The following is a 14,376-nucleotide window of genomic DNA, read 5'->3' as shown; positions in this document are numbered from 1 at the left end:
CATTGACGTCACACTTCAGAGATGAGTGCGATGACTCAGGGGTGGGGTGCGACGAATGAATTTCTGATTTTACTCTCTAGATTTACCCGTGCAACTGTTTGAACCGCTCTTTAGCGCTCGTTCAGTTTTCTCAAAAGCATTTCCCACGAAAGACGTTATTTTATTATTATGAGATCTCGAGGCTTTCAAAGATCAATTATTATTAGTACGTGTATTATAAGTGGCACATTTTCGTCACAAATTCAGTATAATGTATTTTATTATTTTTCATTTTCTCGGAAATAAATACAGTGTGCTATAGATCGGAGCGGTGCCATCAACCGCAATGGAACCGTCCAGGGGCCCTAATCTGGACCCTTGGCGAAAAGGTCGGCGAGATATCTGGCGGCCATGATTGGACAACGCCGCACTTGACCTTGGCGCCAGCCAATCATAGCCGCCGGTATTTTCGCCGTCTTTCTCGCCAAGTGTCCAGATTAGGGCCAAAGGACACGCTTCATAAATTTTATTCGGGCGACTTCGATAATTCTTGTCACTTGAATAAATTACCATGTACTATATACTTCATGGTAATTTGTGCGTATGGTAATGGTTATTGTGTGCACGTTCTGTAGTCACTAAAAGATTAGAAAACGCAGTGCGTGACCTAATATCTCCACGCTTCTTGCTTCGTGGCTTTTTCATCCATGTTCTCATTGGCAAATACTGCATTCTTAATGGCTGTAGAGAGATAATGCCACGTTGAGGGTCGTCTAATCCCGAGTTTCTGAATTAAGATGACAGTGGCAATACTGGTTGATGCAAAAAACATTGGGGCGAATCAAACTGAAAAGTATGCGGTGCATTCAAGACGTCATTGTAATCCGACGTCTTGAACGCACAAGCCCTGTGCATTAAAAACGTCCCAAGCGCTGTGTCGACGCTCGTCTCAAACTTGGGTTCGATCTGTCTGTCGGAAGGCACCGCAGTAGATGCACCCAATACATATTATACATCTTTTTCACAAGGGCGCAGCCATTTTGAATGTTTTCACTTCTGGTGTGCGGTAAAACATCGTTTTGATCTCTCCACGTGGCTTTAACGTGTGCACGCAAACTGCGTGATTGTCCCACATTCTTGTTTTTACACACCTATATTTTCTCTTATATTCCAGGTTGAAATGTTTTAATATTTTTTCGTCCCGCACACCAGATACAGAACCCACGTGACTAAGACCGATAGGAAACAAAAAACGTCCATAGGAAGTTTGAACGAAAGCAATGTTACCACACGCCCTACAGAAGGATACCTGCTCCTCTATCTCGCCAAAACTAAAACTTTCAGTCACTACATTATAATGTGCCATGATTATTGAAGAAGTATATCACAAACAACATAAACACGTTAAATAAGAAGACCTCCGCCTGTCCTGTGTGTAGCTTCGCGTAGTGAGATTTTGAATTACATGTTTTTGTTGTGATCTTTTTTTCTTTTTTTTTTGTGTGGCATGTGATTTTGAGTGTCAAAGCGGCTGCCAATGTAAAGGAATCCCAGAACCAGTCAAGCTGTTTTCTAACAGCTTTTTGTCTGGCGACCCTTCCAGTTTTCTGGAAAAATATACATTTGATTTGATTTGATTTGATTCACTGAAGAAGTATTCACTGACGGCCATAGTTGTATGTGCGACTGCTGAGAGCGTGCTGATTGCGAGCTTCCACGGTTCCTTTGCAACGTGCATTCTACACCATCAGGATTGCCGGTCTTAGTAGCCTATGAATGTGGGCTCGTTGTGAGCGTGCGCTCTAGACAGCACCCTCAAATATGGCGCCCTGTGAGTACTCCTTATAGCTGTGTGCGCGACTACTGAGCGTGTGCTGACGGCGAGACTTGTGACTAATCTGACTTGAGACTTGTTGTTTTGTCCGTTTTTTTTTTATTTTGCCGTGTCTCCGGTATACGACGGAAGTTTTTCAGCAGCTCGCCTGTACTTTTACCTTTTCTTTGCTGAAGGTACAGTGTTCTAGAGGGTGTAGTGGCAAGAGCGGCGCCCGCTTACAATGAAGCGCGTGAAGACGGTCGACGTAGATACCGCGAGTGGCGCTGGAGTTCTGTGCCCTAGGAGAATTAATGGCACGTGTGCGATGAACGAAGAAGACGACGAGGGTGACGAGGTACGCTTCTCCGAAATGTAGCACCGTAGAACCTCTTTCGCAGCTATTAAAGGGGCCATGAAACGAATTTTGGGATGGGATGAATGATTTGAAATTGCGACTTTACTAATCGCATATCGTTTAGTTGGCCAAAAGAAAGAGGCTAGAAAGTCAAAAGCCAGCTTTTCGGTACGAACATTTGAAAATATAGAGGACTATTTTGTACCTTCTTGCCTTCGAAAGCTCTCCGCCTTTTCACTATGATACATCCGCGGTTCCAAAAGCGCGTCACCGGCGCCAAACTGACGTCAGCAGAGCCCAGCTCACGCATTGGACACGAGAACTGCGTAACTCGGACGTATGCGCTCGTCAACAATCAATCCGTCGACGAATATTTCGATTCGCGTTCGTGGCCAATGAGTGCCCTCACGGAACTTATTATCACTGGGGAATGACAAGTTCTATGGTGTGCATAAAAAGCACGGTGGAAGCTAGGAGTCATCGCACCGGTGCCGAAGGAATGTCACGACCACGTGATTTCACAATTCGCATTTGAGTTGAGGATTAAAGCTAAGGATGAAGAAGTAGGAAAATCGTTTCATGACCCCTTTAAGCCTGCAGCCCAACTGATAGCGTTGCTGAACGATGTGTCAATACTGGGGGGGGGGGGGGGGGGGGGGAGTCGATATTAATTAAATAATCTCCCTCAAAACACGGGAATATTTTAAGTAGAGGATAGCACACACTCTAGAGGCATTAGTCCATAGGCAGAAGTACAGTTTACTATACTTCGTTTGGCACATTGATACTTTAGACCCATGTTGTTGTAAAAAAAACTATCTCCAAACTCCGGTCTAAAAACATGCTTTTCGTGCAAGGCTGGTCAAATTATGAGGCGCTGGAGAAATGCAGCCTTCTGCGTTATGTCCTTATTTCGAACTCTTTTTGTTCGCCTTCCGCCCATTGAAAAGCATGCGGGAAGGGCCTTAGAACGCACCTGGTATCGCTGCGCCGCAGCGTTCTTCCGCATCAAAAAGTTCGTCTGCTTTCCTCGCCGTCACCATGGCAACGAACGCCGAATGAATAGAAGCACGCACGGTACCGCCGCGTGAAGCTAGCAACAGCTGACGCCATTTTACGAACGCCGTCTGCTAGCCAAAGCCGAACGCGGTGTGTCAGATCAACCGCCTCCGCCGGTGCGCCGCTAGCAAAGACGACGAAGCTGAGGCACGCCGACGGCGATCGAGCAAGCAACAACACCACGGGACGACTGCAACGGCGGCATTTATTCGGATCAAAGGCCGGCTTCGCCGGTGCGCCGCTAGCAAAGACGACGAAGCTGAGGCACGCCGACAGCGAATGGGCGAGCAACAGCACCGCGAGACGTCTGCAACGGCGGCATTTATTTTGATCACAGGCGCGAAATAAGTAAGAACAATTTTTATTTGAATCATAACACCCTATATCCAAGTTGGGGACCACATACCTTTGCTGGGTCTTTCCTGTGAACCTTTTACAGAGACACGGGGTGCCGCATTAAAAACACAGCTCCGTTTGCAAAATATGGGGGCCCTGAAAAGGACCGTTTAGACCGCTACCAGAACCTATAACTGACGTAACGAGCACTTGACGAGCGGTTGGCGCATAAGTCGTCTTTATGCATGCAGGCGGATGACGGGCTCAGCGCAGCGGATCTCTCGAAGTCACCGGGGCCCTCAGAATCCTCGCCCTGTCTGCGTCGGGGCTCTAGATTTTGGCGGCCGTGGCGACGAACGACTGGAATCTATGAGTGTTTCCGCGCGCCTTGTCTCTCCTCCGAAACATGAACTCTGCAAGGTGACCAGTGAAGTGGTGGCTCTCGCGCCGTCCAGATGGAAGAGAGTTTTTGACGTGGGCCCAGGTGCAATCCACCGTATTGGTGTGCGCACCAGTGTTCGCGTCGACAAAGTTAAGCTTATGGTTGACGGTGAGGTGCGTGAAGTGAGCGTCATCTGCAAGCTTGCGATAGCCAGCCCAACAATCAGTGATTATTCTTGTTTCAGGGCGGACCCACTCGGCTACTAGCCCTTGCAGGGTTTTAGCGTCACGGGTCTCCACGGGAACAAGAAAGCAGCACCCGCTGCAACGCGCCACACCGCCGAAAACCCACTGGCCAGGCCTTAAATACCCGCGATGGTACTTCTGCCGACCGAACATACTCTCGTCTGGTTCTACAGTCACGCCGTCGCCACCAATCATGTCTGAATGCTTAAAGACGGCATTTACCACAACCTCCCGACAAAGGCTCGCCCAATCAGTTATTGTCTTACTTGCGATATCAGCCTCCCGCTGAATGACGGCGCACGGTAGGTTCTGGCATCTGGAGGATGATTTTCATGAGTTGGAGAAGCGTCAGGTGCGTGCGATCCTTCAAAAAGGGAACCGCTCCGTATCGAGACCTCGCTCCGGCACTGAACTTTGGCCGACTTCCTCTTGGGCACCTCACAAATTATCCACACACCGCACCCCCCCCCCCCCCCGTGTAGCCATCCGCAGATCTAGCGCGGACTTGCAGCTTGTCATCGCAGCTTCGCACTCTGGACACACACGAAAACCCAGGAGCCAGGAGCAGGCCAACGCGCTAAAGCAAATTAATTGCTTCAAGAGGGTCTTTCATGGCGCCAAGAAGACGGCACAAGTTGAACGCCATGGCACTGCGATGCTCGCCTCTGGAAGAACAAAGCGCCGAGGGGGAACTGCGCGCTTCTTTGCATTTATTATATTTATTTCATCCGCCTTTTTATACCTCGTGACACAATTCTAACAAACTCATTGGTTGATCGGTCGAACCACACCATCGCGTAAAAAAAAAAAAAAAACAAAAAAAAAAAAACGCCAAACGTATGTTTACGGACGGCATCGTCACAGAGGAGGGAGCAGTCGAACCCAACAACAAAATGAAGTAACAAAGTGAATAAAAAAAAATAATAAGAAGGGAGCCGTTGGAGTTTCGGACGGCGTCTTCTTTGATGAGAGGAGCTGCTCTGGCTGCTCGGAATATTCCTTTTTTATTATTTTTCTTACTCTACTGGGGCCACGACCCTTATTTGAAGCTGATTTGTTAAAATAATAACAAACAACGCGTTGGAACGGAGGAGGTAGAGAGTCCGGAGACACGGAAAAATAAAAAAACGGACAACTTGTTGTTGTTTTGTCCGTTTTTTTATTTTTCCGTGTCTCCGGTTTACGATGGAAGTTCTTCACCAGCTCGCCTGTGCTTTTACCCTTTCTGAGGTAGAGAGTCTTGGCGTCAGAATTTGACGTGGTAGAAAAGAAAAGAAAATAACGAATGCACAATACATACCGTATGCCAAGACCGTTATACTCCGCACTTGGCAAGGCCTTATGACGCAGCCGACGACCGTTAGGCTATTTATTTTGTTTCTTTTGATTTTTTATCGTGACGACTACTCCACTGTGCCTCGGAGTCTCCGGCGGAGATCCGGCAGTTTTTAATAATTATTATTGTCGTTTGAAGGGCCCTCTTTCTATGCTGCTTCGTTCCTGACGCCATAGAAATATTCTTTATGTTTAGATTAGAGGCGCGAAAAATCCACACTGACTGGGGCCTGAGTAACAACTCTGCATTACTCAGGCTCTAGTCCGTGTGGATTTTTCCCGCCTACAATCTAAAAAGAAAGAATGGCATAAACACACATCAGACACGCACGCACTCAAAGTTGGTCCAGAAGTCCAGTGTCCCCGACGTGTTTTTGTATGGCTTTCAAAACGATACACTGATACCGCCAAGTGTTCCCCGCCCAGGAATTTGGTGACATTAAATAGTCTACTTTTTGTATCCCTTACTCCCTCCCTGTCTTGCGGCGCATTTTCTCAAAAGTAGTCTATGGTCCAGCAGTCGCAGCGTTGTTCTCGTGTCTTCTCGTTGCGTGTTGTATTTCACGCATGCACACATAAGATGCTAATAATGAAGCTAAATAATCGTACTTATCAATTATTGGACTAATTTTATTGGACTAATTGTATCTACAAACCAATCCGACCATGAACTAAACTTTTTTTATTGTAGTTTATACGTGGTGCAAAGTAATCCCGCCCCCTAATTTTTATGGCGTCAGAAACGAAGCAGCATACGAAGAGTGCCCTTCAAACGACAATAATAATAATTATTAAAAACTGCCGGATCTCCGCTGGAGACTCCGAGGCACAGTGGAGTAGTCGTCACGATAAAAAATCAAAAGAAACAAAATAAATAGCCTAACGGTCGTCGGCTGCGTCATAAGGCCTCGCCAAGTGCGGAGTATAACGGTCTTGGCATACGGTATGTATTGTGCATTCGTTATTTTCTTTTCTTTTCTACCACGTCAAATTCTGACGCCAAGACTCTCTACCTCCTCCGTTCCAACGCGTTGTTTGTTATTAATTTAACAAATCAGCTTCAAATAAGGGTCGTGGCACCCTGTAGAGTAAGAAAAACAACAAAAAGGAATATTCCGAGCAGCCAGAGCAGCACGGCTGCTCTGGCCGCTCTGGCCAGAGCAGCTCCTCTCATCAAAGAAGACGCCGTCCGAAACTCCAACGGCTCCCTTCTTATTTTTTTTTTTATTCACTTCGTTACTTCATTTTGTTGTTGGGTTCGACTGCTCCCTTCTCTGTGACGATGCCGTCCGTCGACATACGTTTGGCGTTTGTTTTTTTGTTTTTGTTTTGTCACGCGATGGTGTGGTCCGACCGATCAACCAATGAGTTTGTTAGAATTGTGTCACGAGGTATAAAAAGGCGGATGAAATAAATATAATAAATGCAAAGAAGCGCGCAGTTCCCCCTCGGCGCTTTGTTCTTCCAGAGGCGAGCATCGCAGTGCCATGGCGTTCAACTTGTGCCGTCTTCTTGGCGCCATGAAAGACCCTCTTGAAGCAATTAATTTGCTTTAGCGCGTTGGCCTGCTCCTGGCTCCTGGGTTTTCGTGTGTGTCCAGAGTGCGAAGCTGCGATGACAAGCTGCAAGTCCGCGCTAGATCTGCGGATGGCTACACGGGGGGGGGGGGGGGGGGGGGGGGGTGCGGTGTGTGGATGATTCGTGAGGTGCCCAAGAGGAAGTCGGCCAAAGTTTAGTGCCGGGGCGAAGTCTCGATACGGAGCGGTTCCCTTTTCGAAGGATCGCACGCACCTGACGCTTCTCCAACTCATGAAAATCATCCTCCGGATGCCAGAACCTACCGTGCGCCGTCATTCAGCGGGAGGCTGATATCACAAGTAAGACACTAACTGATTGGGCGAGCCTTTGTCGGGAGGTTGTGGTAAATGCCGTCTTTAAGCATTCAGACATGATTGGTGGCGACGGCGTGACTGTAGAACCAGACGAGAGTATGTTCGGTCGGCACAAGTACCATCGCGGGTATTTAAGGCCTGGCCAGTGGGTTTTCGGCGGTGTGGCGCGTTGCAGCGGGTGCTGCTTTCTTGTTCCCGTGGAGACCCGTGACGCTAAAACCCTGCAAGGGCTAACAGCCGAGTGGCTCCGCCCTGAAACAAGAATAATCACTGATTGTTGGGCTGGCTATCGCAAGCTTGCAGATGACGCTCGCTTCACGCACCTCACCGTCAACCATAAGCTTAACTTTGTCGACGCGAACACTGGTGCGCATACCAATACGGTGGATTGCACCTGGGCCCACGTCAAAAACTCTCTTCCATCTGGACGGCGCGAGAGCCACCATTTCACTGGTCACCTTGCGAAGTTCATGTTTTGGAGGAGAGACAAGGCGCGCGGAAACACTCATAGATTCCAGTTGTTCGTCGCCGCGGCCGCCAAAATCTAGAGCCCCGACGCAGACAGGGCGAAGATTCTGACGGCCCCGGTGACTTCGAGAGATCCGCTGCGCTGAGCCCGTCACCCGCCTGCATGCATAAAGACGACTTATGCGCCAACCGCTCGTCAAGTGCTCGTTACGTCAGTTATAGGTTCTGGCAGTGGTCTAAACGGTCCTTTTCAGGGCCCCCATATTTTGCAAACGGAGCTGTGTTTTTAATGCGGCACCCCGTGTCTCTGTAAAAGGTTCACAGGAAAGACCCAGCAAAGGTATGTGGTCCCCAACTTGGATATAGGGTGTTATGATTCAAATAAAAATTGTTCTTGCTTATTTCGCGCCTGTGATCAAAATAAATGCCGCCGTTGCAGACGTCTCGCGGTGCTGTTGCTCGCCCATTCGCTGTCGGCGTGCCTCAGCTTCGTCGTCTTTGCTAGCGGCGCACCGGCGAAGCCGTCCTTTGATCCGAATAAATGCCGCCGTTGCAGTCGTCCCGTGGTGTTGTTGCTTGCTCGATCGCCGTCGGCGTGCCTCAGCTTCGTCGTCTTTGCTAGCGGCGCACCGGCGGAGGCGGTTGATCTGACACACCGCGTTCGGCTTTGGCTAGCAGACGGCGTTCGTAAAATGGCGTCAGCTGTTGCTAGCTTCACGCGGCGGTACCGTGCGTGCTTCTATTCATTCGGCGTTCGTTGCCATGGTGACGGCGAGGAAAGCAGACGAACTTTTTGATGCGGAAGAACGCTGCGGCGCAGCGATACCAGGTGCGTTCTAAGGCCCTTCCTGCATGCTTTTCAATGGGCGGAAGGCGAACAAAAAGAGTTCGAAATAAGGACATAACGCAGAAGGCTGCATTTCTCCAGCGCCTCATAATTTGACGAGCCTTGCACGAAAAGCATGTTTTTTGGGCCATCCCGCGTCCTGTTTTTTTTATCCGGAACATGGGTCTAAAGTATCAAACTGCCCTTCGTTTCACCTTATGTTGTACCGCAGTGAAGGTTAGAAGCGCGAGCTCATAGCGTTGGCAGCTGCTCTTAGTTCACGAGCGCGTGTGCCGCCGAGATGTGCCCCAGAGCAAAGAGCTCGCGCTTGTAGCCTTTCCTGCGGTACACCATAAGGTAAAACAGAGTATACAGAACAACATTAGCAGTTGTTTCGCACCGCCAAAAGCTCCAGTCAAACCACAGTAGTAAGCGCCGAACAGCGCTGATGATGGGGCTGACGGGGGCGCGCTCCTAGGGCACAGAACAGCAGCGCCATGGTGTCGTCTACGCGCAAAATCTTCACAAAGCAGCCGCCGCTCTTGCCACTACAACCCCCTCTAGAACACTGTACTGACGGCGAGCTTGCACAGTTCTTTTGCGACATGCCTTCCACACCATAAAGAATGCCGGTCTTCGCAGCCTATTATTGTGAGCTTGTTCTGCGCATGCGCTCTAAACGCCGCCCTCAAATATGGCGTCCAGAGAATAACCCCTACATAGTTCATTGACGAACGGCGCGAGCATTGCTTCATTCACGTTGAGACGTTTATGGCGGCGTCGACAGGCACAATGGTATGGAATACAAACGAGAAAGTGTGTAAAGCATCTTCACAAAATAAGCTGAAGACTTTATCATTTAAAAAAAAAAAAGTGTTCTTCGTCGTGCTTGTTCATTACGTCTATCTCCTATGGGACGGTGCGCAGTAGTATAAAGGACTTTAATACTGACCGGTTTTTTCTTTTCCACATCCTCTTTTTTCCTCTTCCGAAACTGAAAGAAAATAAAAGCAGACACTGATCAGCAGCTGGCCTAACGAAGCCCACGACGGAGCAGCAAAAAAACGTCACATGAGGCGCCCTCGGGCGCGATACGTATGCCGGATTTTCCGGGCTACAAATCCCTAAAAGTCGAAATTAAACGCCGAGTGGAACATCTAATCTGTGTATTTTTTTCTCGGCTGTATATCTAATCTGTGCGGACAAGTGATCACTTTGTGTTTTTTTATGTATGTGTGTTATTTCCTGCCCCTCCTACAATAATGCCCTCGAGGCGATGTAGGTACTCTGTAAATAAATAAATAATACAGGGATTCGTTTTTTTTGCTTGTTTTTTTTTTTCAGTATCGTTTATTTGGTGAGACGCGAAGGTTTTTCTGAAAGACAAACGACGTATAATTTTATTTCTGCAAGACACAATTTTTATTTTTCTGCGTTAATAAAGCAGTAATTTTTTTTTAAGATGGGCTCTACAACGGGTGCGGGCTACAGGGCAGAAAATACGTTAGACCGTTGGTGACGAGGTTCAACCTTGCTCGTAGAGGAGGACATGGTAGCACTAGGCGGAGTCATTCGCTGCTCCAGAGGGAAGTGGTGATCGACTCCTTCCATTAGGCGGTGAAAACTTGCTGTGAGTGTAACTCCATCCAGTCCTCCGGATTCGAGCTCTCGTGTACAATAAAACAGTGCGCGAGAGCCGCGGAAAAGGCGGGACGTGTTTCCGGATGACGGATGTATCTCCGTCGTTGAGAGAAAAGGCGGACAAACAAAATGGCTTCTGGCAACTTATCGTGTGTGTTTTGCGCGTTTTTTGTTGCAGGAAAGTGCTTACGGTTATGCAAATCGCGCGTCTCAGTTTCGTTTCTACTTCAAGCACTTTTCTGGAAGAGCCTTTAAACATGCATTTCTGTTGCTTTAAAAATTCTAGTAGCTACCGAAACGTTCTGATGGCACCGACGTTTGACCGCGGCGGTGGAACTAGCTCGATTTTTATCATCAGTCAATCATCATCGCGTTTGAGGTGAGTAGAGCAACCCAGTCGCTCAACATAACTTAAGTCAGCGGTTGGACACATACCTAAAGCACGATCGTGATCAATTGCTATTTGTATAACTCACATCCAGTTCATATTGCATCTAACATATATACATATGTATACATATAAACCGCCGATTGCAGTTTGCTTATCATAAAACGGGAACGGGGACAAAACGACGTATGGCTAAGCCAGCGGCGTAGTGAGTGTAGCTGTTAAATATAAGACGCGGCAATTGGTCGGAGATACTACCTGCGTCAATTTGCTGGCCACTCTGACAGCTCACGTGGCTGTTTCTCTTCTAGCGACGCGCTCCCAGTATAGACGCGACGGCCGACGCTTGCTTAGGCGATAACATAAAACAAACGTTGTATTTATACTTTTTTTCCTTTTTGTGTTTACGCTAAGCTTGCAATTATAAAAAAAAAAAATGTTATAAAAAGCATGGTCAAGTTTTGACTATAGACTTGAAGTGCTTTCAATACTCCGAATATAAGCATCGGCTTCTGGTTTGGAGTATACCGTCTTATCACGGATGATAACAGCAATGCAGATGTGGTCACACGCTAGACAGAGTGGCGCAATAAATAAAAAAATAAAGTCGATTATAAAAAAAAAAAAGCGGTCAAGCGGATTGTATGGTGGTGCGGCGGTAGTCTCGAGAGGGAATTAATGAATGTTTATTTATACAGTGATGTCTGTTTGGGAGAGATGCCCGTGAATAATCCACTTGAACAAAAACATTGCCTTGTTGCACTGTAACTAAAGAAATTCAAAGATGCGCAAATTAGACATATGTCGAACATGAGGTAGGGTGATTCATTGATACATCAACTATCATTGTAAAAGGACATGTTTTTTAATTTACGTATATATATATATTGTGCTGTATAACGTACACTCTTGTTTTGTTCTCAGATATTTGCAAAGAACCGCAGTCTTTGATAATATCAAATGTTTTTGAAAACCAACTAAGAAAATATAGTATCAAATAGCCTAATTATTTGCACCCGAGATTTGTGCGCATTTCATTTTGAAGAAATAATTCATATCTTTATTCCTACATTATTGTTTCTTGGGGGTGCATTTCTAGAAACTCTGACTAACAGTGTTTCGTCCCTGTGTAAATTCGTGTCAATGCTCTGAAGTATCGGCTCAGTATTGACCGAGACAAGGACACTTTATTCCCTGCAGCATCATCGCTTTCATCGAGAGAAGAGCATTTTATTACCTGCAGCACCATCGCAGTGGCCACATCAGTTTCGGCCACCGCGTGCGTGTCATATCAAACACTTGAGCGAATTTCACCTATGGTCGTCACGGCAGTGCAACTATGGTCCCTAAAAGTACCGACAACTAGCCTCCCGTTCGCGGGCCTCTCTGCACGCAGCGATGTGTCAGCGCTGTGGACGAAATGCGCAGGGGGACGCGCCGCGCGCAATCTGCGTGTTTAGAGAGGCTAGATTTAAGAGGTGATTCAATTAAAATCACACAGGGTTTTTGCAATTTAATCGCGGACATCTTCGGAACATGCATCGCGTAGTCACGTGGCGACGAGGAAAGCGGAAAGAAAAACAGAGGCGCTTGCAGATGATGAACACTTTGGATTAGCCGCATATCGTATTGCAAGTTGCAACATCAACCACTTTTTCCCAATCGAGTAGTTGGAAACACTCTCAGATCTGGGCACACCAGGCGTGCTGTTGGCGCGGTTTTCCCCGCGTGGGACATCCTGCTGGCGATGCTGTAGAAGCGGGCTCACGTTTCGCAGTTGGCTTTCTTTTATGTCTATAGCTTCCATTGCCGTAGCATGTGCTATTCTCGGTTAGATACAAAACGCATCATTAACGGCCTTGAAGGAAACAGAAAATGATGGCCGACGAAGTCCACGAGTGCATGGAAATGAAGGGTGTCATCTACCGGGACAGAAACATATTTTCTCGTTTGAAGTTTCAGAAAATAGCATTTGAACAAGCTAACGGGTAGTTATAAAACTTTGGCATATCTGGAAAAGAATGTTTATTGTTGCCATAAAATAAAAAAGTTACTAGTTTCTGTTTTTGTTTTTTTTTTTTGCTAAAAAAGGGGGGCTCTAACGCTACATGTAATGCATAAGTGGGTATGCGGCGGAAAAAGCATAGAAAAAGACTCAATGCCAAGCAGTGGCGTAGCCAGAAAATATTTTCGGCAGGTGTTTCAAAGTGCTGGTGCAATCACACAGAATAAAATGTAGAGGTTAGCATACGCGACCGGACATGGGGAGGACAAGAGTTCAAATCCTGGCTCCGCCGTTATTTCGGCGTTCGGCGGGTTCCTGAAAACTTTAATTTTATGATTCATTGAATTTTAGTACGGTTCATTCGTCTCCATATGTTCGTTTCTATATATATATTGTGAGACAGAGACAGGTCGGTCAGATGACGGTTTTTTTATCAGAGTCTGATAGCTATGGAACGTTTCAAAAAAGGGGCCAGTAATCAGCTGATGATGCCGATCGGGCCACACACAGCCAAAAGTGACGACGACGATGTCCGTGGGCAGTGCTACGCACAAGCGCCCTCACAATATATGTAGGAACCTCTGGCAGTCGTCGATGGTTACATTCAAGCAAACTTTTATTTACATACATCTACAAGCTGCAAGCGATGCGATCTGACGTGTCGTTCCCAACCGTTCCAAACACGAGCCTCGTCCCGCGCCCAGGCCACGCGCTCCCCCGGCCGCCAGCTCCTTGCCAGTGGCCACGCGCTCCTTTTTAAGACGTCTCTGGCCGATTTCCTCCTCGTCTTCGATGTCCTCGTGCCAGTGATATGGCTTATTTCGAACCACTCAAACGCTCCAACAATATATATATATACAGGGTGTTTTTTTTTATTCTTACACATTTGTTAAAAAAAACAGTGAAAGCTACACTAATGCGATTTGTGCAGGTGGCTTATACGGCCAGGCGGACATTACGTGACTGGCTAATCTTTGCGATAAGTCGGTTCATTAATTAAAATTCGTAAATTAACTTTTTATTTAGTGAAAATAGACACATGATTTCAATTAGAAACTTGTAGAGCATCATAGAAAACCACTAAATCAACTATTTGTGGAAGCATATAACGCCGGGGCGGCACTTTACGGCGTTTTGTAAAAACGCTTCATTTGGACGCGTTTCTAGATTTCGGTTTCTTATCGGAGCGCATCACCGCGCCCGCAGTCCAGCTCCCCCGTAGCTGAGACGCGCAACACACGTGCGCCCTACTTCCCTCCATTCTACAACGGGAGGCGAGGGGTGGCTTCGCGCCGCGACCACCGGGGAGCGGGACCGCGGGCGCAAAGATGCGCTCCGATAAGAAACCGAAATCTAGAAACGCGTCCAAATGAAGCGTTTTTACAGAACACCGTAAAATGCTGCCTTGGTGTGATATCCTTCCATAAATAGTTGATTTAGTTGTTTTCGATGATTCTTTACAAGTTTCTAATTGAAACCATATATCTATTTTCACTAATTAAAAAGTTAATTAACGAATTTTAATTAATTAGCCGACTTATCGCAAAAATTAGCCACCCACATAATGTCCGCCTGGCCATATAATCCACCTGCACAAACCGCATTAGTGTAGCTTTCACGGTTGTTTTTAAACAAATGCGTAAGATAAA

Source organism: Ixodes scapularis, unplaced genomic scaffold (genome assembly GCF_016920785.2).
Source record: "Ixodes scapularis isolate PalLabHiFi unplaced genomic scaffold, ASM1692078v2 PGA_scaffold0__279_contigs__length_252992795, whole genome shotgun sequence".
NCBI classification, from domain to species: Eukaryota; Metazoa; Arthropoda; class Arachnida; order Ixodida; family Ixodidae; genus Ixodes; species Ixodes scapularis.
Note: the sequence above shows the minus strand (reverse complement) of the source record.